This window comes from Nuphar pumila, chromosome 11 (genome assembly GCF_984573655.1).
Source record: "Nuphar pumila chromosome 11, dmNupPumi1.hap1.1, whole genome shotgun sequence".
NCBI lineage: Eukaryota > Viridiplantae > Streptophyta > Magnoliopsida > Nymphaeales > Nymphaeaceae > Nuphar > Nuphar pumila.
This window is the reverse complement of record NC_143259.1, coordinates 6,434,699-6,458,820: the sequence shown is the minus strand read 5'-3', so window position 1 is coordinate 6,458,820 and position 24,122 is coordinate 6,434,699. Positions and strand designations below refer to the sequence as shown.

Here is a 24,122-nt window from a genome sequence, read left to right as displayed (position 1 = left end):
GCGATGTCTCATACATTGTTACTTGCACAAACTGCTCCTACCAGATGGTCTGAGCCCCTTGTTGGTTAGCCTGAACCAGTTTTCAACTCAAAACAACCCTCACCCACCTATATATTTTGGACCCAAATCAGCCCTAAACCCCTATAAACCGGACCCAACATGACCTAAAACATCAAAATCCTACCCTTATCCATTCTCCTACCTATCCAAACCCATTAAATTCTATTCAAATCAACCCAAAGCCCCCATCTAACACCTTCGAACCTATATTGAACCTGGTCTAACCTCCCTCAACTTGACCTAAACTCTTACTTAAACCTTAACTCAATTCAATATCCAACCTGAAACCCTTAGCCAGTTCCATATGAAGCTTATGCTATCAATTTGGGCCTTTCCGAGCTCATGAGCAAATGCGCCTCATATACCTTCTTTGCTTAGATCCATATACTAGAAAGCTTATTTGAGTGACATCAGAACCTTAACTATTGTAAAGTCATGTTGGCATCTGCTCGACTTCATGATGCAGCTAAATTTTGATGGATGATCACTTGTGAAGGTCACACAAGTGAAAGAATTAGAACATGGAATGATTTCAAGCAAATAATGAATACCGAGTCTGTTGATGATCCATTGTATGCTCCAGTTTTAAGCTCATCCCGATCAAATTATATACAGCCTTGCAGAAACTTAACCCAAATAAATCTCATTTGGAACCTTTACCAAATCCTATTAAGTGTCCAGATCTAGATGGCACAGATTTGGATCTCAATCCACTATTAAACCTTAAAATGGATCCTACTTTGACCCAAAACATGCTTAGGCCTTTGTTAATCTTCCATTCTAAAACCCAAACCAGTTGAACCCCTATCTGAACATGTCCTAAAACTAAACCTATACCCAAACCATTTGACTCATTTTGGGGAACCACAAATTTGTACAGCAATGTACTGTTTGGTTAAGGTAGACTGTAAACGCCTCAGGTTTGGTCAGAGATCCTATCTAATCCAAGTCCGTTTAGTCAGATTCAGTAGAGAAAGTCAAGTCCAACTGCTAATGGTTCTAGTGTTTCACACCTGAACCTGAATCGGAATCCGAGTTCGACTTGAAGTCTCAGAAAATCTTGCCTGTTTTACATAAAATAAATCCAGGTTTGGTATAGCTTCTATCCATCCAAATCTGAATCCAATTACCTTAAAACCAACTATATCTGGCCTGAATCAAACCCGTTCACATCCCTAAGTTCAGATCATGTAGAGTTGTGCATATTTGCAGCCAAATCAGTAGGGATGTAAATGGTTCCGAGTCAGATCAGATGTGGCCAATACCATATTCGACTAATTGGATGTTGACTAAACGGCTTCGAATTTGAATTTGAATTTGGACTTGGATGATGAAAATTTCATAACAGACTCACTTTTTTACATGTTAATGGATTCAGATATTCATCAAATTAGGATATTTCTCTGATTAGGTAGCAAAAAATCAAAACTATATTCACATCTAATTATAATCTGATATTGTTTTGTCTTACCAAATGCAACTAAAAGGAATTGAATTTGGTTGGATATAGGATAAAATCCGACTCATTGACAGCACTACAAATCGGTACCTGAAAAAATTTAGCTATTTAAGTGTCTACTTGGTTATAAATGTAAGCGAAGTGCTCGTGTTTGGTTGGCCACTGGATATGGGATAAACGATCAAAGCCCAAACTTAAACCAGAGTTGAAATGAATCTAGCACAGATATTGCTCGGGTCTCCCTTTTTGTGCCCAAATATGCTTAGATTCAGGTCGGGTTGGGTAACTACACCAAGATCCCATGTGTTAGCGGCCTAGTTTTTTTTTCTTTTTGATAATCCGAGGGGACAAACACCCCTCAAAAAAAAAAAATCACCGACCGCACATTGGTTAGCCTCCAATTGGTAAAACCCTTGAGGACCCCCTGCCCACCGAGGAATACACCCTGCTTTGACCTTGCGGCAAGGGATGCTACCCATGGGTTTCGAACTTGTGGCATCCCGTCAACTTGGTTACATTCACAAGTTGCCCCTAACAGATGAGCGGAGAACTTTTGTGCTTGTATTTGTTTTTTCCATAACAGTTGGTGTTTGTATCTTGGATCAAATCCGTTATATCAGACTCAAAAGTACAAGTTTAGTTCATACCCAACATAATTAAGGTCAACCATTTTCCAAAGACTAGAGAGGATTGATTTCTTTGCAGATAAATTTCCAACTTTCACTGTTGCAACCATAATGACAAAAGTTTAAAACTGGAAAATAATGGAATAAAAAATCTTGTGACAAGTGTTTTTTTTTTTTGTTTCTTGTATTTTAGCAAAAATAAATAGATTAAAAAGTTAGAAACAAAAATAAGCAAAAACCAATATAAATAAAAAAACCTGTTTTGTCTCCACGAAATAGCCATTAGAAACATAAATACCATGATAATAAAACTGTGATATTTTCATTGAACAATACATGATAAACAAAAATATTGTGTTTTCCATGACATTTACAAAATATGGCTAATATTTGTCAATATGGCGACAACTATAATAACTATTATGGACTTCGTCATGGAAGAAAGGTCTAGCACTGGCCTAGATCCAACCAGAGACCTTTTGCTGATCGGATCTGGCCAGCCGGACCCCGCACCGTCGGAGAATGGTCAGCCAGGCCCCCAACAGAGTGGTGGGAGCTGGCCCCCAACTCCCTTGTGGAGTTCCTTGTTGACAAGAGACTTATCATCAGTGGGTTGTCGGCCAACGTTCGTCTGCAAGTTGAATCGCATTGGTCGGCTATAAAACCTGTAATTTTTTAGGATTATACATAAATAAATAAATCATATTTATCCTCTAATTAGAAATGTGTTTTTGACTTTTAAATTTTATTTATTGGTAATTTACATGTTGAACAAATATTTTCTAGCCAATAAGGACATAATTGGTATTTTTAAGATTATTTCAGACAATTTACTAATTAAAATACTTAATTTATATTTAAAACTATTTATTCTAGTGGACTATGACTTATCAAGGTGCTTTCAAATTGTTTTGAGCTAAAGTAGATGTATTTGAGTGGTTTACGAAAGAAATTCAATTAAAGGGTATTTTGGTCATAAATAAGTTGAATGGAATATTTTAATCAAATACAATGAATATTTTAGAAAGTACTAAAACAAGGGACTATTCAGAATTAGCATAGATATTTTGTTTTAGCAAAATGTAAGTTTTAGCTTTGAGAAAAAAAAATTTAGAATGGAACCGAAACCCCATATGGGTTAATTGGACTCAATTGAGTCGATCCCAATTAGAGTTTTTAGGGATTTTATGATAAGTAAACATGTTTATAACTATTTCTATTTATTCTATTTTGAAAATTAAAATGAAATACATATATATATATATATATATATATATATATATATATATTATGTGGTATAATGGTTTGATTAAAAAAATATATCTTTTAGAAGTCAAATTAGGGTTCCTTTAGGCATAACGGATCCAAACCAGATTTGAATTGGACCCGGTTTGGAATAGGCACACAAGGGGGAGGCAAAACGTGGTCAGGTGGGGCCAACTAGGGCACCCCAACCCCTTTTAGTCCTTTTTACTCCCTAGGGGTCGACACCCCCATTTTATCCTTTTTCCTCTCTTTGTTTTTTGAGAAAACCATTTCCCTCCTTCTCTCACCCTAGCAGATCCACCTAGGAATTCGTGTCCTCTAGATTCTAGGGATTGGCACCACCCACACTCTCCATCAACAAGCATAGGTGAGTTCTTCTCCTTCATCTCTTTTTTGGAGATTTTTTCTTAGCTTATTTTTTTTAAAATGGATATTTCTTGGGATTTGTGTCATTGCACCATTTCAGCCTTGGAAACCATGTCCTGACAGTTTCAAACTCTCTCACATCCCCATTGACGTGTGGAGGTATGTATTCTTCCTCATCTCTTTCTTCATCGAATTCTTTTGATTTTTTAGCATTATTCCTAGCCATTTTTTCTAAATAGGGATTTTCTTTGTTTTTGTGCACATTCCTTGTATTGGAAATCATGCTCATGAGCAGCTTCAGCATAGAGTCGTTGCATCTACTTCTTTTGTTTTCCAACCATTTTGAAACAATTTCCCCAAGAAAATCAGATTCCCTTTTGAAGATTGGGTGCCTCGAGAACCATGCCAATGTAGGAAATGTCTTGGGTTACATGCAGATCGAGGAGAATGCTTAGCCACTGTCGATCAGTGCAGCCTTTGTCATTTTAGGTGTTGTCCAATTCAATTCTTGAAAAATCAGCTTACATGATTGTCGATTTGTATTGTTTCGTGTGTGGAGAGATCATCTGACACTTCCTCAATTTGCATGAAGCATTATAGCACTCTCCGTCAGCAAGAGAGCACCCCAACTGAACCATACTTGCTATTTATACTTGGTGTTACATGCGCACACCAAGTGTTCGATGAATTGCCAAAGCAGCAATTCATTATAGTTTTCGTGAAACCCCTTGAATTTTCGGGTTTCACCATTCTTTTAATTCTGATCTACGAAGGTAGGATCCCTAAACTAAACTTGTTGAATGTGTAATTACATTATTTTGTTGCAATCTATTATGTTTTAGTGTTATATTGAATGAATTGCTTAGCGTAGTATCATGTTTAGCAAATTATGTTTTTGAAATGCATAATTAGTTAATTATATCATGAATTAATTATTTAATGTAACCAATATATAATTAACATGATTTAATTAAATTATTTAATGTAACCAATATATAATTAACATGTTTTTGAAATGAATGATTCCTGCATAGGAGAATGAATAGATCATAACATGTACCTTGCATCAAAAAATATTTGAATGAGTCATGCATATGAACATAGACTGTTTAGTCATGCTTGATGGAATGAACTATTGAATCATGCATACAAGCATGAGAGGGTTATCCTGTGAGATAATGACACTGAAATGTGACCTATGACTTAATAATAAAGATAATCCTTAGATCATGGGTCTAATTGAGGCATCGTTGAAGTCAGGATCTTAGATATGACTGGGTTCATCAAAATCTCAATGAGATGGTTGGATCTGTCTCGATCTCATATCTTCCTTGAAAAGAAAAAGGTAGTACAAACCACATGAAGTATTTTTAGTATTGGAGGACTACGTGTGCCTTTTTCCTGCCCCACGGAGGTAAGGGGACAGGCCTACCCAGAGAATTCACGAGGTAGGGCTAAAAACTCTGCAGAATAAGGGAAGATGTTTCATTTATTTTTAGCTCGAGCGACGTACATGGGCATAAGTCAATTTGAGGACTCTGTGTCCATCTCTTAAGTGCTATATTGGAGGATTGACTGCCTAAGATAGACTTAGTTAAGCTATAGAAGAAAAAACTAAAATACATAGAATAATAAATACTCATATGATTGTTTCTGAGTGACTATACATTCTATTGTACTAGATGAGTTTAAAGTGATCAAGAAAAAACAATGTAATAGATTCGTAGAATCACTTTTATTGTGTGCATAAACATATAAAGGTAGACATATAGAATTTTCTAATGTTTACATGTGTCATTGATGAAAAAGATATGTATGGGGTCATGTGATTGGCCTGATGATTCAAGTCACAAACTTAATAGGATGCACGTGAGGTGCATATGTGTAAAACACACGAGAAAAGTCAAGAGAAATGACCTATTCCTCATTAAAAAAAATACAAAAATGCATAAATAGTCCTAAAAATGGACCTAATAATTACATAAATGTATAAATGTATATCATAGTCATGGGATGGACATGTGTATGCTATTTTTGAGAAAAGAATGTAAATGCTTTCATTTTTCATAGACTAGTATGCCTTATTTACTTGAAAAACATGCACATATATATAAAATACGCTAAAATGGTCGAATGAGATTTTGACCTATTTGTCATATGCAACTTTATAAATGCACGGGATATGTTGAGAGAGACTCTTATGTCCTGACTTATTTGAAAAACATACGCATGTGTTCTATGCTGGACATGGTCAAATAGGATTTGACCTACTTACAATGTGCAATCATATGTGAAGTGCTTGATCATTATTCATTTATGCGAATGAATGCCATAGATGTGAATGAATGCATGAATGTCATTGATGCGAATGCATAAATAAATACCATGGATGTGAATAAATGAATGAATATCATGGATGTGAATGAATGAATAAATGCTATGGAAATGAATGTTGTTGTAAATTTTCTTGAACCATCATTTTATAAATGATGAGAATAACACTTTGATTGTACAATTATAAACTTGATTTATATTCTTCCAGTTTGGTTTTGGGTTTCCTAAAGGTATGTTGTCAATACCATACAATATTACATATATCATCCCAGAAGACTAGGTGAAGGTTGGACTATTGCAAACTCGAAAAAAGTCTCTTACTCATTATGATCCCTAGGGATCCAGACTTTGTTTATATTTTAAAGGATTGTAAAACATTAAACTTTAGAGTTCAGAATCATTATTCTTTTAAGACTTGTAAATACTTTGGAATGAGATTTTCTTATGTATGTTGTCCTTTTTTTTCATGCAATAATTACGAATATGATTGCAAACCTCAAACTTTTACCTAACTCAACTATCTTAACCCTTAAAAAAAAATGGTCTTTTGTATTTTTATGTAATTGTTCTTAGATTAATAACTTCAATCAAGTTATGTCTAAGGATAATTTTGTATTGTATCTGATATTGGAAGACTAATATACCTTTGTGCTTGTGTTCAGGTGGGTCGTCTAGTATTTGAAATGGTTGGAATGTGGTCATAGATGAACTTGTTGACATATTACTCCCGGGAGTCATGTAAAACTTTATAACAAATGAAAATTTTAAATTTTCTCAAAATTTTAGGTTTTGAGAAAGCTTTTAAAATGTTGGATTTTTTAGGGATGTTACATCGGCACCTCCTGCCTGCCAGTGATGTGGTGGCAGTGAGGGTGGTCTCCCCCACCATCGAGTTGCAACAACACTCCAACGATAAACTCGTTCTCAGTGGGATCTTGGCTGGCATTCATCCGCTGGCCAGATCTAGCCAATCGGTGCACCCCCACCTAATGGAGGCAACATGGGCCAGGATGGTCCAGTGGCAGTAGACAACGCCTCCACCAGTGACCTCAGCATGGAGACAACCTTGTTAAGAGTATGAACTAGTTTAAAATACTATTTTGTATCGATAACAGTGTCAAAACCCGATTATGGCTATTTTTTCACCAGTTCAGAGCTAATTCAGATCTTAATCACACTAGGTCAGAGGTTGTGCACATTGGTTTAGTTTCTTAGATTGTGGATCGTTCATTTGAGGACCCAATTTTCCTAGTTTTCTGGATCCAAAGCCTTGTTCAAAACTCGGTTCTCTCCTGTCTGGACCTTGCATCACCTCATTTTTTTTATCCAAAAACTAAGTCCTCTAGTTTTGGGATCTAGAAATCTTTCCTAAAGCCTTGAGTTTATTTTGAGCACATCAACAACATTTGAAGCATAGGATGTCAAAGCGAGCGGTCCAATTCATTTGTTCATGGACTTCTTCACGTTGGATCAAACCTACATTAGATCTATTTGATCTCTTTGACTCAGATCAATATAGGGACCCAAAAGACTATTGTTGGTTTGGAAACTCTTTTTGGTCTTGTCACATGTATGAGATCAAATTCAGCATGTCTTTTCTTGGAGCAACAAACATACCCAGTTTTATATTGTGAACCCATGACCCACAAGGTGGAGAAAAATTGAAAGAAACAAAAGTGAAATTTAGACTTAATGGCAAGTCTTCTCCAACTCAAAGAGAATGATGTAGGAGCCAAGCAGAAGACTTGAGTCTATAAGAATTCAATTTATATTTAGTACTTTTTAGCATTTAGATAATTTTGTATTTAGGTCATTTGTAACAAATATTAAATTTATGTATTAGATTCAATATTCAGGCTTCATTAGATTATGATAAGTTTTATCTTTTAGAAAGTTATGAGATTAAGAGATTTATTTGGATTAGAATTATGAAATCTCATATATTTATAGATAAGAGAGTTAGTAGAGTTGATTTGGAATATTAAATTTAGTATTTTATTAGTTTTTCAATTATTTTAACTTTTTATTATTTTATTTTTTTAAAATATATAATAAAGATAATCTTAAGTTGATTATAAATCATGCTCTCTCAATTTGCAACACTAAGTGACACTAGCCAAGACAACATTGCATAGAGAGCCCACAACTACTTAGTTCAGAACCACAAATGCTGTAATGTGTCAAATAGTTATGACCCTTAACCGCTCTCTGGATCGCTGCCCCTACTCTTCTTGCTCAAAATTTTCGTTATCATCCACCCCCTTACATGTTAAATCAGATTGTCCGACGTGTTCTAGGAACTTTCGCCATTACTGATGAGGACACGATAGGGCTTCTAGTGGGCCCAACATGTTGTGTTTGTCAACTCTATAAAACGATACATTTCCAATCTACCGTCCCTTGCTGATTCAATGGATAGGATATGCCATTCCCTCTAGTCAGCAGAGCAACAAAATAAATAAAATATGTGGGAAAATATCCAAGCACAAGTTCCTCTCAAAGGTTTTGAGATGGACTTCCTAAGAAAGTAGGAAGCAATTTCTTGGTGAGGAAGCTGCCTCTCAAAGTCCAAACGCTCCTTCCTTATTTCTCCTCTCTCCTTTGATTGACAAAGAATTGAGAGGAGGGGACGATCGAAAGGAGGGTGTCCAACTCTCTCTCTCTCTCTCTCTCTCTCTCTCTCTCTCCCTATTGGGTTCGTAAGGAAAACCCTCAAACTCCCATCGTCCGTGTCGTCTCCCAAATCCCCAACTCTCTCTCTCTCACACTGAGGGGGAGCTATGTACGGCGCCAACTCCTCCCAACTCTCGGTTCAGTTCCTGAACGACGTCCTCTCTCGTCGAGGCCCATCGGCTCTGCCCTACAACGAAGACGTCAAGTGGTTGATCAGACAGCACCTGCTGGTGCTCCTTCAGGAGTTCCCCAGCCTTCAGGTGAAGCCCGCCGTCTTCACCCACAACGACGGCCGCAACGTCAACCTCCTCCAAGCCGACGGCACCATCCCAATGCTCTACCAGCAGGCCACCTACAACATCCCGGTCGTCATCTGGTTGATGGAGCCCTACCCTCGCCAACCTCCCTGCGTTTACGTCAACCCCACCAGGGATATGATCATCAAACGCGGCCACCACCATGTGGATCCTTCTGGCTTGGTCTCTGTTCCCTATCTGCAGAGTTGGGTGTTCCCCAGTTCGAACCTCGTCGATTTGGGGAAGGATATGAGCCATCTGTTTGGTAAAGACCCCCCCTTGTACACCAAGCAGCTTGCTTCCTCTGCGGGGCTCAGGATTCCCAGCCCACCTCAAGGTTCTTCATCTTCTGCTGCCGTGGGGAGGACGTCGTCCCCTGCTCCTTCTTCTTCCTCTTCTACGGCGTCGGATTCTCCGGCGCCGGGCGTTCGCCCCAATCGTCTTTCGTCGCCCTACGGCCGGACGATGGCGCCTCCTCCTCAGCGGCCGAATGTGGAAGACCCATCTGAGGTTTTCAAAAGGGATGCCATCACTAAGCTGGTGGAGCGGCTCCATGCTGATACCGTTGCTTTGAAGAGGTCGAGGGAGGCTGAGATGAATGAGTTTATCATTATGCAGATGGAGTTGAAGGAGCGGGATAAGCAGCTCGACAAGAGGTTGAGGGAGATGCTGGACGAGAAGGAGGGGTTGGAGCAGCTGCTTCAGATACTGCTTATGAATGCGGACGTGCTCGAGACTTGGGTGACGAAAAACGGCGACAAGAAGAGGTCGGAGATGGATATCGACGATGTTTTCGATCCCTGCGATGCTCTGTCGAGGCAGATGCTTGAATTGACGGCTGCTGACTTGGTAATCGAGGATATGATCTATTCCTTGGATAAGGCAATGCAGGAAGGCACTATCTCATTCGATGCTTACATGAGGAACATAAGAACGCTGTCTCACGAGCAATTCTTTCATCGGGCGACTTCTGAGAAAGTGAGGGCTGCGCAAATGCAGGCCCAAATTTGCACTATGGCATCCAGGGTTTCTGCCTATGGCATCTGAATTATGATGGGCTGGTTGCTTGTCCCTTACAAGTTTACAGTAATTGGTTTCGGGTAGACTAAGGAATATATACTGTCAATTTTATTACCATGGGAAGACAGGATGTCTATTACATTTGGTCCAAATAGAAATGAATGGTAATGGTGGGAGATTTGATTCTTGGGGAGTTTTCCGGTTGTTTTGATGATGCGCTGTTGTACAGTTTTTCTGCTTCAATTTTCTCTTGAAGAATCCGGGGGATGTGACCGGTACTTGTCTATGCTGCTAAATGCATTCTCTGGATCATCCTTTTTGATATTTTAAAATTTGGATTAAGTTGACAAGATGACAGTTCTTTTTCTCTTTTGGTGGTGTAACATGTTACAGTACTTAAACAGCATATATCTGAAAAATATATTCTTTGTGACTTGTGTTGGTTTGTGCCTAGAGTTGTAAATTTGTGCTGTTTTTAATCCAAATAAATATTTCAGCATTTCTGCAGAATGCAAGTGTTGTTATTCGCTATTTTGTTTCCTTCCGCTTAGATGTGTCAAATCAAGACTTTCTCAACCATCTTGTTAAGTTTATATGATTTTGTTTTGGTTCTATTGGGTGCTTCAACTGGCTGATTAACGATTAACAGTTCTTTTCCGTTGAGATGGCTGTGTCTATTTTGGATCTCCTAATATCAAAATCATGAACAGATGTTAGATGTTTCTTATAGTATTATGGACTTGGTTGTTATAAACATAGATTATAATTTGCTTAAAAAAGTCACTAATTCTGGTGTCTTAAACGCATTTCAGCTTGTTTTCCCTTTTCTTGAAGAAGTATGGGTTGAGAATCAATACAATTCTTTCTCTGCTTCGAATGAATATACAGATATTTTTCATAGAACTTTCACATTAGATACTTGGAATGTTTTTAGGTTGCTCCTTCATTTCTACAGTGAGGTTCTTTGTTGTACATTTTTGGTTTGTGAATAGGCCTGATTGACATTTCTTGAGTTCACTGTTCTACCACCCAAAGAAAGTTTCTTAGACAATGTGGTTGATTAAACTGTATTCAGGAAGTAACATTCTTTGTTGGTAACCTGGCAGGCTGATTTGCTCATTTAGGTATGTTGGCAAAGTACAAAAAAATTGTGAGATTTACTCCAATACTATATAATATAATAACTATCTACTTTGCTACCTTGGACCCCATTTAGGGGCCATGGATCGATCAATGAAACTATGCCTCTCTTGCATTCTTCCACATTCATATAGTTGATCAAACTAGCGTTCATTTCAAAAATTTGTACCCAGGTTTCCTTCTCTTGTCTTATTGCCTTTCAAGTTTCACTTTCTTGATATGGTGCATATTAATAAGGTTCTGAACTACCCTTCCTAAAGGTTATGTGAAAACTGTATGTGTTAATCAATGACTCCTCTTGAAAGGAAGAAAGAAAAGGTGGATGTTGGAAAATACATCGAGAGCTTCGCCTCCCATCTATTTTTCAACTCTGATTTGGATTCTCTACATGGAATTTTTGGTTCGACTGGGAAGAGCATGTCCACTGCATGGTTGCTCATCTTGCATATTTGTGACCCGTCTAGTGCACACATGCTTATGGAGCATAAAAAATAATTTCATAGAGCTTGTATTGGGCTCTTAATAGTATATTTAAAACAGAAAACATACAGAAGAGCTAGATCTATGCTCTAAGATCAAGATGTGGCATGTATTGTTTTATCATGTCAAGAAAAGGTTTCTATGGGGATTTTCTGTATGTTAAACAACTCTCTGGTTGATGTCCTTTCTTGAGAATTTATTTTTTCTCCAATGGGTCCTTTAAACATCATGCACATAATTTGCTAGAACTTCTACTAGCTGATGTGTTTAACAGTAACAAAAGGTGGCAAGATTTCTGAATCCACTGGCACTATCTTTCTTCATAGGAGAGAGGTGGCAGGTTTAAATCCCACGTGAACTGACCATCTCTTGTTCAGATTTTACAGAAAATAATTGATCTTCATTTTTTATGTTCATCATCATGTGATGGGACTAACTTCATTGGCAGAAGACTCCCATCTCATTAGGGAGGGTTGATGTCCGACTGACAGATTGCCATCTATAAACCTCCTTCAATATCCTGATTGTGTAAATTGTCTAATCTGCTGGTACAAGGTTTTCATATGCAGCCCGAGAAAGGCCAAATCCAATTCACATGTAAATTTAGAAGTACTGTGGTCAAAGAACTAATCAGATTTGTCTAGGAAGGGCTCTCCTGTCGAAATATAAATTTGCGCCGTATTCAGTTTTGCTATATGCACTATTGTTAGATTTGGCAATACCTTCATCTGCATTGAAACTGAACCAGCAACATCCGTATCATAGAGAGTCTGCCATGAACACTGAGGCCAGGGTCTTAAGATGTAGATTTCCCGTACATTATTGTGTGATACACAAAGGTTTCTAATATTGAAAAGAAAATTTTACAAATTCAAAATACATACTTTTGTAATTCTACCTAAAAACAAAATTATAACTGATAAGAAATTAAGCATATATATGCAAAGTAAGTTGATCATAAAATTTGGTTATTATCAGAACTGAAGCTTGACCGAACTTCATAACTGAATACCTATATAACAAACAATCATGTAATAAAATGATCTTCAAAGACAAAATAAGCACTAAGGCCGCACACAAACTGCCACTAGAGAGAACACTTAAAAATATTAATTTTATCAATGAAATGCTCTTGAGCAAAAATACTTCAAGGGGAATCATCCCCAATATATACACAAAAGAAAGAGAGGGCTAGCCATTAGACTAGTCTAACAGCTAGTCAGCTAGCAGTTAGGCTAATCTAACGACTAGCTGACAAAAGTAAAAAATGCCCTTATGTGGGGCAAAAAATACAAATCCTAGGATGCGATATATATTTATTAACAAATCAGTCATATTGTTGTAATTTTATATCATTGAAATCTTAAGAACCATAACTTGTAAGTTCATAATTCATTATAACATAAAAGACAATAAACTACAAGAATACGTTACAAGAATATATACCAGACTTGAAAAGATATTAAGGATCTATTTTTTCAAACATTTTAAAACTAACCTACTTCTTCCAATTTTATCCCAAGCAGATCCTTGACATCTTGTCATGAATTTTCTTTATTGATTCTTCATACAAAGAAGTTCTTCTAGCATATGCTTCCCCCGATTTTTAGCGGCAATAATGGATGTACTTCCATTGGTAGTGGTGCTGGTGATAAATTTGCATATTCTGATGCTAGTGGTTTTCTCAACTTTTGGTGGCAGAGGTAGTTGTCCCTTTTTTTTCCAAATATCTAGTATTGGTCATGCTCTTTCCCTTCTCTCTTATACATTTCCTGTGAAAAGTGTATCTCTTGTTACGGCTCACGGGTCAGGGGATCCAGACTCGTGATCATTGCCATTTCATTAATGGCACTGTGTAATTTATTCTCTTGTAATAAGGGTATTTTAGTACCCTAATCTTTGTATTAGTATGTTATTATAAAGGGATTAGAATAGCAGCCGACCCATACAATTTTGGGCATCGGTTTTCTCTGCAGTCTCTCTCTCTCTCTCTCTCTGTTTCTTAGCTTTCACGCGTGGAAGAATTCGAGCATTGCAAATCTTTCATGGTATCAGAGCCAGGTTACAACTGGACCTAGAATCGATCTCAAAGGTACGTCTGAAAGATCTGAACCCTATCAATTTTCTCTTCTAAGTCAAGAAATTTTTTTCTTCTGTCTGTTTCCTCAATCTCGTCTGAATATTCATTCCTCAATTTTCTTTTCGATCAGATCTGACGTTAATCAGATCTGTCTCACCTTATTTTTCTTTGCCTCTTGATCTCGATCAGATCTGACGTTAATCAGATCTGATTAAACTTTCTTCTCTGATAAATCTGAGTTAACTCAGTCCAGGTAATCGATCTCAATCCCTTCTCTCATTCTTCAATCTGTCGTCAACATATATTGTTTATTATTTTCAATCAGAGCGTGATCTAATCACGTAATCGGGTTCTTATTTGATCCAGCCACATCCCTGATTAAATTTGACCAGGCTCAGACATGACGTTACCCTCATTTCTACCATTTTATCTCTTTTAGCTTGAAAGCACTGCGTCAACACCGAGTGTGAATTCCTATTCACATTTTTTTTTGTGGTTTTCATATTCAATATTCATTCTCTTCTGAAAATCAGAAATCTAATAGATATTCAATATCTGTTTTAAATCAGACATTGATCTGAATTAGTTTCTGCAAAAAAAAAGGGGTTACAGAAACTCTAGACAGATTGTGCTGGACACACTCTTAATACTGTGAAACATGGATTCACTTCCTACTCAGTCGGTCCTTTCTTCAAGCTTCCTCAATCAACTCGTGTTTGAAAAATTAAACAATTCTAACTTCTTGACTTGGAAGAGACAAATCATACCTTTCATTAGGAGTCAGGATCTTTCCGGACATCTGGATGGATCTGTTCCAGTTCCTCTCGGGTTCATATCACGAGAAGAAAGGGACAACAAAGGAGCATCTACTACGGTATATGTTAGAAATCCTGAATTTATAGCTTGGATGAAAAGAGACCAAGCGCTAGTTGCTTATATTACATCTATACTATCACAAGAGGTGCTTGTAGCAATTCCAGATGACTGCACTGCCATGCAACTTTGGGACAGACTTGTTCAGACATACTCACAGGTTTGTCAGGCCAGGATTATGTTTCTTAAAAGAGAATTTCAAATGTTAAGAAAGGATTCCATGACCATCATGGAATACTTGAACAAAATGAAGGTTATCACAGATCAACTAGCAGTTGTTGGATGTGCAGTAACTGATAAAGATTTTGTACAGCAAACTCTCAGTGGATTGGGACCCGACTATCATATGATTGTTACTTCCTTGTTATGTTTACCTGAGCTGCCTAACTTTGAAGATCTGCGTGCAAAATTATTACAATATGAGATGAACCTAAAGGGATTTTCTGAAGAATCATCTATGCATACTAGGGCACAAGAAGTTCTTGCTACAGGGATTACTTATGCACGAGGACGAGGAAGCTATGATATCAAGGGAAAAGGAGGACAAGGAAGAAGTGGTTAAGGAGGCCGTGGATTATTGCCTACACCCAACACATATATCAATCCACAAAGATAGAGGCCAATTCCTAGCTTTTTATGTAATAAAAAGGGGCATATCAAAGCTAACTGTTGGTTCAATCCCCCCAAAAAAGGAAAATCGACACAAACTGAAGCAAAAAGAGGCACCGACAGTACAAGGACCAACGGAGAAGTAAAGGAGTTATTGCTGTCAGCTTTAGCAGGATTGAATCTGAAACAGAATGAGCAAGGTACTTGGTACGTGGACTCTGGCGCAGCGACTCACGTTACTGGTGATGCCGGTAAGCTCCTAAACCTTGTTCCTTACATTGGTAGAAGTAGTATAGTTACTGGGGATGGATCCTACCACTCTATCTCTCATATTGGAAACTCCATTATACCCTTGTCAGAATCTTCTATCAACCTTTCAAAAGTTCTTTATGCTCCTTACATCAAGAAAAACATTGTTTCATTTTCTAAACTTGTTGATGATATCAAAGCCTCAGTTGAATTTACTCCCTCTTTTGTTCTTGTCAAGGACCTCTGCACGAAGGAGACGTTCGCTAGAGGAAAACGGCAAGGCAATATGTATGTTTTTCAAGAAGATCCTTCAGCACATATTCGCCCTGCAGACCCAAACTTGTAGCTTCACTCATCGTTGCCTTTTGAGAATTCTACATGTGTTTTTAGTATCTCTGAAATCAATAAGTTAAATCTTTGGCATGGTCGTCTAGGTCATTGCAGTAGTAGTTTCATTGAAAAGCTTGTTTCAAATAACCTCATTTCCAAGTCAAGTTTAAGAATAAATGTCAATGACAACAAATGTTCTAGTTGTCTCTTATATTAGAGTCATGTCTTACCCTTTCATTTTATAAATAAAAGAGCTTCAAGACCTTTTGAGATTATCTGTTATGATGTTTGGGGGCCTGCTCCAGTTGCTTCCATATCTGGAACTAGATATTATCTTATATTTGTTGACAGTTATTCTCGTTATTCTTGGATATTTTTCAAGAAACACAAATCTGAGACTTTCAAGTTGTTCTGAAACTTCCATTCCTTTGTCAAAAACCAATTTTCTGAAAACATCATTAGTTTCCAATGTGACGGAGGAGGTGAATTTTTTTTCATTGACTTTACTTTCTTCAAAGTAATGGGATAAGGAGAAGGGTGTCTTGCCCACACACACCTCAGCAGAATGAGATTGCTGAAAGGAAGCATCGCCATATTGTTGAGAGTGCGATGAGCATGATAGTAATCTTCTGATTACTTTATGGCCAGAGGCCTTTCATTCTGCAGTTCATGATAAATCGATTGCCCATGACTATTTTGGAAAACAAGTCTCCTTATTTTTTTCTATTTGGTGCACATCCCAACTATCATGATTTGCGTGTGTTTGGTTGTTTATGCTATGTTCATGTTGATAGTTCAATGAAACATAAGTTTCAGGACAATGCCCTGAAGTGCAGGTTTGTGGGTTATGTTGATGACTATAAAGGGTACAGGTGCTATGATCCGGTGAGCAAGCACATCAAAATATCAAGAAATGGCATCTTCGATAAATTGAATTTTGATTGTCGATGTATTAGCTCTTCAGAATCAAATTCTAAAATTGAGACTTATTATCCTTGGTTGAATTATGAACTTTTCTCCGAAGCTAGTGATGTCTGCCCCTCAAATTGTACTCAAAAGGATAAGGAATTTGTGTCTGCTGATGAGATGATTGCCCATGAAAATACAGACCCAACTTTGGATCCAGAAAGGTATAAAGGTCTTGTTTACACTTGACGAGAAAGAGTGCCGCCCACCATAGTTAATCCAGAAATGGACACATCCTATACATCTAACATTGTTGATGCTAGAAGATCCACTCGTTCTCGTCATCCAATTGAAAGATGGGTCAGTTATGAAAATTTCTCATTAGATTTTCAACTCTTTCTAACAGCCTTGAGCAAAGAAGATGAACCCACAACGTTCTCCCAAGCATCAAATTCCAAAAGATGGATTGAAGCAATGAATGAGGAAATGAAAGCTCTACATGAATGTGGAACGTGGGATGTTCTACCAAGACCACCTGACAGAAATGTTGTTGGTTCGAAATGGGTGTACAAAATAAAGTATAAACCAGATGGGACTATAAAGCGATACAAGGCGAGACTTGTAGACAAAGTTTTTACACAGGAGCAAGGACATGACTATGATGAAACCTTTAGTCCAGTGGTCAAAATGGGGACAATCAGAGACATACTTTCTTTAGCTATTGAACATCAATGGACTATTAGCCAACTTGATGTGAAGAATGCCTTTCTTCATGAAAATTTGAGAGAAGTATACATGGAACAACCCACTGGTTACGCAGAAGGCAATCCTACAAAATATGTATGCAGACTAAAAAGGGCGATATATGGATTGAAGCAGGCATCTTGATCTTGGTTCGATAGTTTTTCTCTTGAAATACAAAAATATGGTTTTAAGAAATCTCTTCTTGACCACTCTTTATTTATATTTAAGAACCAAGTCACAGTTACTCTGTTGTTGATATATGTAGATGATATTATCATCACTGGTAATTCCAATGAGCATATTGAAGAAGTCAAACATCTCTTGAATCAGAGGTTCAAAATGAAGGACCTTGGCAAACTACGATACTTTCTTGGAGTTGAAGTCGAGAGTACCCCTAAAGAGATGACTCTCACTCAACATATGTATACTATTGATGTTCTCAATAAAGCAGGTATGAAAGACTGCAAGCCCTTGGGAACTCCTAGCGTTCTTCACCAAAGGCTTAACTCTCAAGATGGAGATCCATATGAAAATCCCACACAGTATCGTAGCATAGTGGGTATGTTACAATACCTCACTTTTACTCGCCCTGATATAGTTTACTCTGTGAATCAAGTATCACAGTTTATGCATGCACCATGTGAAGGGCATATGGAAGCGGTTAAACAGATACTTCGATATCTAAAGATAACGGTTGGGGATGGCCTTTTATATAAGAGAAAGACCAATGGGCAAAATGCACATGAGATCACTGTTTATTCTGATGCGGACTGGGCGGGAGATCCAGATGAACGCAAATCAGTATCCGGCTATTGTGTGTTTGTTGGGATGAATTTGGTTTCTTGGAGTAGTAAGAAACAAAAGGTTGTTGCTAGATCCAGTACAGAGGCTGAATACAGGTCAATGGCAGTCGCCACTGCTGAAGCGACTTGGATTAGACATTTACTGACAGAAGTAGGAGAATCGATCTCTCAATCACTTCTTTTGTGTGACAACCAGAGTGCCATTAGTATGTCTTTTAATCCAATCCATCACAGTCGTGCCAAACATATTGAAATAGATCAGCATTTTGTGAGACAAAAAGTAGAAGAGAAAGAGATTGAGCCCGAATTTGTACGAACTACAGATCAAGTGACGGATATATTTACAAAAGGACTGACAAAAGACAAATTTTGGATGTTAGAAGGCAAGTTGTTCATGGTTCAAGACCATGCACAACTTGAGGGAGGGTGAAAAGAAGTGTATCTCTTGTTACGGGTCACGGGTCAGGAGATCCAGACTCATGATCATTGCCATTTCATTAGTGGCACTGTGTAATTTATTCTCGTGTAATAAGGGTATTTTAGTACCCTAATCTTTGTATTAGTATGTTATTATAAAGGGATTAGAATAGCAGCCAACCCATACAATTTTGGGCATCAATTTTTCTCTGCAGTCTCTCTCTCTCTCTCTCAGCTTTCACGCGTGGAAGAATTCGAGCATTGCAAATCTTTCATGCTGTCATTGACACTTATATCTCATTTGAAAGTCTGGTTGATAAACATGGTATTTTCACCTGCAAGTTGATATCTAGACCTACATTATGTTTGTTATTTTAGCAAAGCAGAAAGTCATTATCTCCTGCTATTGGATCGGATCTTGTTTTTTGGTTATTGGTAACTTTTGCACAAATGCTTCCTCAAGCACAGATTTAACTTCCCTACATAGTTTTGGAGGTTGCACAGCTGAAATATGGAAGAAACATGAAATTCATAGATTTGGAGGTCTTGAAAACCTTATAGATGGATGGCCAATCTTTCTCTGAAGTTTTAATAAGGCTGAAACACAACATGTTCACCTTCCTCCCCTTTCTCAAATGTGTATTGTGGCTTCCTTGGTCGCATTTAGGATGTCTATAAGCTGGATTAGGGCATGATTAAGTGTCACATGATTTGCGAGAGTGCAAGGTCAGATTAAAGCAAAAAAAAAAAAACCCAAAATTGAGGGTATTGAAAACCCTGGAAAAGGAGTGGGTGAATCCTTTTATTTTTCTTGTTGTTGTGGGAAAAGGGATCAAAATGGCCCTATCCAATCTTGAAAGTAATAAAAATATCATTAGAAAGACCTAAAGAACACATACCATATTGTGGCATACCATGATGCAGTACTATGTCGGATGATATCGGTTGACATGACATAATACACTGGATATTCCAATGTGTAGGACATGTCATGTCAATCAATGAAATACCATATTGTTTGATACAATACAGCATTTACACATTGCCTCTCAAATATATATATATTGCTAATTAGGTTGTCTTGCTTACACGTTACTTATTTGAATGTTACCAAGGAGCATCCCTTTCTAGAGTAGATAGGATATCACAACCATAGTTACCAAGAACTTCTTGAAACTCCAAAAGTTTGTTTTCTGGAAACTCGCTTTGGAAGCATGAAACGAGATGCTTTCGAAACTTGCTTGCAAGAAATGGAAAGCTTGCTTTTCTCACTATGCTAATGAATTTATTAGATATTTTAAATGTTTTTTTGTTGTTAAAAGCAAGGTTGTATGTATCGTACCGTAACCTGTATCGGTCAGGCCCAAAATAAGATATGTATCGTATTGCATTATATCGTAAAATATCTTAAATTTTGAAAAAAAAATCTAAAAAATATCATAAAGAATCGTAAAAAAAAAAAAAAAAAAATCTAAAAAATCATAACACTGACAAAACAATGATGAAATGCATAAAATGCAACCATAAAATCACAAGTGAAACATTTATGTCTCTATGAGCTACATAACACATCATTAACAACTTAAGACATGAATCCCAAAATTCACTTCTAAATACAATATCTACAATTTCTCATGGCTTTCTTTTTTTGCGAATGGGGATATGCATTACACTCATTTTAAGTGCACTTTTATTTTTTACAAGACTCTGCATTATCAAAAAAGTCGTAGCAAATCTAGTAACTGCATTACGAATCAATTCAACACCATTAGTATACTTCATCATTAAGCTCAAAACCCATGCATGATTATAAATAAATTTTGTAATTTCTTGGCAGTATTTCTTTACCGGCTACCCGCCCTATAATTTGTTGCATTATCAGTAATGAGTTGTATGTTTTGAGGCTGAACCTCTTTCATTACTTGGTAGAAAACCTTCAACAATACATCCGTTGTCTTGGGCATATCAGACAAATCAGTTTAAAAACATGATTTCTTTGGAGCAATAGACAAGGAAATTTATCAAAGTCGTTGACTTTCTGTCTGTCCACCCACTTGCCCTCAAAACGGTCTCACGACTCCTAGGGTGCGTGAAAAACTCTCTAATATGTTCTATACGAATGAGGGTTTCAGCCCTCAAAATCTCTTTAAAACCCAAAAACATAAAAGCACGGTTTTGCCCCTTTTTAAGTCCGCAGGCACCGTATCGAATGATCCATGCGATACACCTACGATACACATCGTATCGATCTCTTGCATCAATACATATCGTATCGTACGATACAGGCAACATTGTTTAAAACAATTGTATTTTCTTTTTTAAAATTTATGTTTTATTTATGAAATATACATATATAACGAATATTGTTGATTACAATACTTATGCTTCATTTTAAGTAAACATTTCTTTATATTTTTATGTTATTTTTTACTTGTTTCTATTGTTGGTGCTTACTTCCCGTTATGCTTTCTAAGTGTTCCATCAATGGCATGTGTTGCACCTTGTTAGTCATGGGTCATCCTGAAATATCTTCAATGGTAGACTATGGAGTTAATAGTTACGTGGCTTCGGTGCGACTTCATGCAACAACTATTTATTGCAATGGAAGACAATTATCTAAAGTTCTAACTGCAACCATTTTTGTATCCATTTCATACTGCATGAGAAAGTTACTTGTGCTTCCTGAATCATTGTTATCCAAACCATGATAGACCTTCATTACAATCTTCATTGTTGTCGAGACCATGATAGGTTGGTGATGATTTAGTGTGCTGGAAAAGCCTGGTATTTAGTGGAATTGCGGACTAGAAATCTCATTCTAAAGGATAGAAGACTGGTCTTTCTATACTTAGTTGACAAGATCTTTGCTCATACGAAGAAAATATACAAAAGAAATGCATACTTAATGGTGAGGCAAAGGATTTTGTGTGGTAAGATATTCTTGTGATTTATTAGGATGTGTCCTGGAATTTAGCTTTTCAACAGTTGCAAGTTGTATAAGAAAAAACACCAAATAATCTCTCGGGCTGGGTTGGGATTGCGGTTGGGCGCCATGTAGCTGCATAAGTAGTGCATATGTATCTTGTTCTCATAGATAGATAACTTGCGTTTGAGCCTTTTCTATTACTTGCTGCAAATTAGTAACTAAACAACTGTTTGTCTAGTAAAATAATGTGTACATCCATTACTTACAATTCATTTTTGGTATATGGGGCTGCACGTATCCCCTCCTATTCTTGGATATAGATTTTGCCTCTTGCATTAGGGATCATTGGGGAAGCTCTGTAAGATGTCTTGTGAAAAGTAAAGCTGTATTATGATATTGAAAATGGTTCAGAATTTAGTGTCAGCTAATGTTATCCATGGGAAATTTTCTTTGTAAGGCCTTTTAGGCATTACTTGATAATTATTGACTCAAAAGTTTTGATGCATTTCTTGTTGACATGTTGACAATTATCTCTAGATTAAACTCAAGGCGGTTTGAGTTGAGGTCGTGAATTTGGATACAGTATATATCATGCTAGGTTTGTTCTATGCCATCAATGAAGAGGTGTGTGAACTATGAATGCAATGGTGAAACCAATTCCAATCAACTGATATTCACTTGGATCTGTCTCACTTTTGTCTACATGGTCTAGTTTGCTTCTGTTTTAAAGCTCTGGATTTTGGTTGAAAAACAAGACTATGACTTCTATTGTTGCTTCACCTGGAGTGGAAGCTGGCTCCCTTTCTCATTCACATGTGATTGCAGAAGAGAATGTTATTGCACTTTCTTGTTGCCTGCTGTCACCTTGTTTCGATGACGATGTGTCCACTTACCAGCTTAGTAATGAGATTTTAGCTGGGTGTGGTTTTTGAAAAGGGCTAGTTGATGGTTATGGCTGATGCTCTCTCTCTTGGTTGGATTTTTCTAGTAGTAGGTTAGGGCAAACCCTCCAGCACCGTGCCAACTCAGTTGCTTGCGTTTTGGTTTAGTAGTAGGTTGGTGCAAGCACCCCCAACACCGTGCCATCTCAGTTGCATGTTTTTTGGATGTTATTTTTTGTAGATGGGCAGTGTCAACTCAGTTTCCTACATTACTGGTCAGCCATGTATTGCTAAGTTTAATGTGCATTGTCTGACGAAGGTTTAGTTTGTCCTAACCGCACGCCATGGAGGATGGCTTACTGGTCTTCTCTAATAAGCATCATACTTCCCCTAATGGGTGGCGTCCCTTGCCGCAAGGTCGAAGCTGGGTGTACTCCCTGGGGGTCGAAACCTATTGATGCGAACAAATTTTTGTGATTACTTGAATCATGAAGTGGGCATTTGTGCAGCAAGGAAACATGCTGGTTTTCATGGAAACCAAGCTGTTTCTGTCACCATTTCTCCATCTTTCTAAGTAGTTCTATATCCATATACGGGGATTCTTAAACTTTTTGAGGCAGGCATATGCTCGGGGCTCAACTTGAGATTGAGCTGAGCTTGAGCAGCCTTACTTAAGCTTGTCTCAGATCAAGCTCAAGTTCTGCCACCTCCTGAACTTGTATATGTACATATATCCCTAGCTTAATCAGGCTTAACCAGCTTAATCGAGTTTGTTGATTCGATCAAGCTCAGCTTGTTTAAATGATTGAGCCTGAACTTGTGCTCAAGCTCAGCTCGTTTACACTCACAAACAAGCTCAGGCCGGGCTTAAATGAGGTGAGAAGGTCAAGCCCAAGCTCAAGCCGAGCTTGTGTAGGCCTAAACGTATCAATTTATTTTCTTATGATATTCTGTGGATAACTAATAGTGGATGTAAGACTTGAGTCAGATATAATTGGGTGCAGCCTAATTGGATTCCAAGTTGGATGGCGAAGGTCCTTTTTATTATACAATCAGAGTGGGATCCGATATCCAATTCGGACTCGGATGTGATATTACAAAATCAAGTCCAACACGATTAACTAATCAGATCTGATAATCCTAAGGAAGCCCACTTAAACGGATTCCAGCTCGATAAGATATCTGATCCAAACGCATGTACCTTTTACATCCCTAGTCTCAAGTGATCACAAGTTAAAAACTCTGTGATTAAATGGTTGAGAAAAAATAGATTGTGAGCTAAATGACAAAACATGTATGAGTACCCAAGTAAGGACAGTTTAACCCATGAGGGCTCCGCTCATTTGGTAGGAGTGACTTGTGAATGTCACCAAGTTGACAAGACGTCACGAGTTTGAAACTCATGGGGGGCATCCCTTACAGCAACTGGGTGTACTCCCTAGTGCACAACGAGAACCTCAAGGATTTTACCAACAGGAGGCTTGTCAATGTGCTATTAGTGATTGGGTGGGGGAGAAGCTTGGGGATTGGGATCAGGTGATATATCCCCCACACATCTTGTATGGAGGCATGTCCATACCAAGA

General features: G+C 37.6%; 1 pseudogene across 1 annotated transcript; it reads left to right on the top strand.

Moving 5' to 3' along the window:
• The first annotated feature begins 8,646 nt into the window (after positions 1 to 8,646).
• LOC149821770 (protein ELC-like pseudogene) lies at positions 8,647 to 10,610 on the top strand (annotated as a pseudogene). The gene has a single exon (XR_016426058.1). The product of XR_016426058.1 is annotated as a protein ELC-like pseudogene (transcript).
• The last annotated feature ends 13,512 nt before the right edge of the window (positions 10,611 to 24,122 follow it).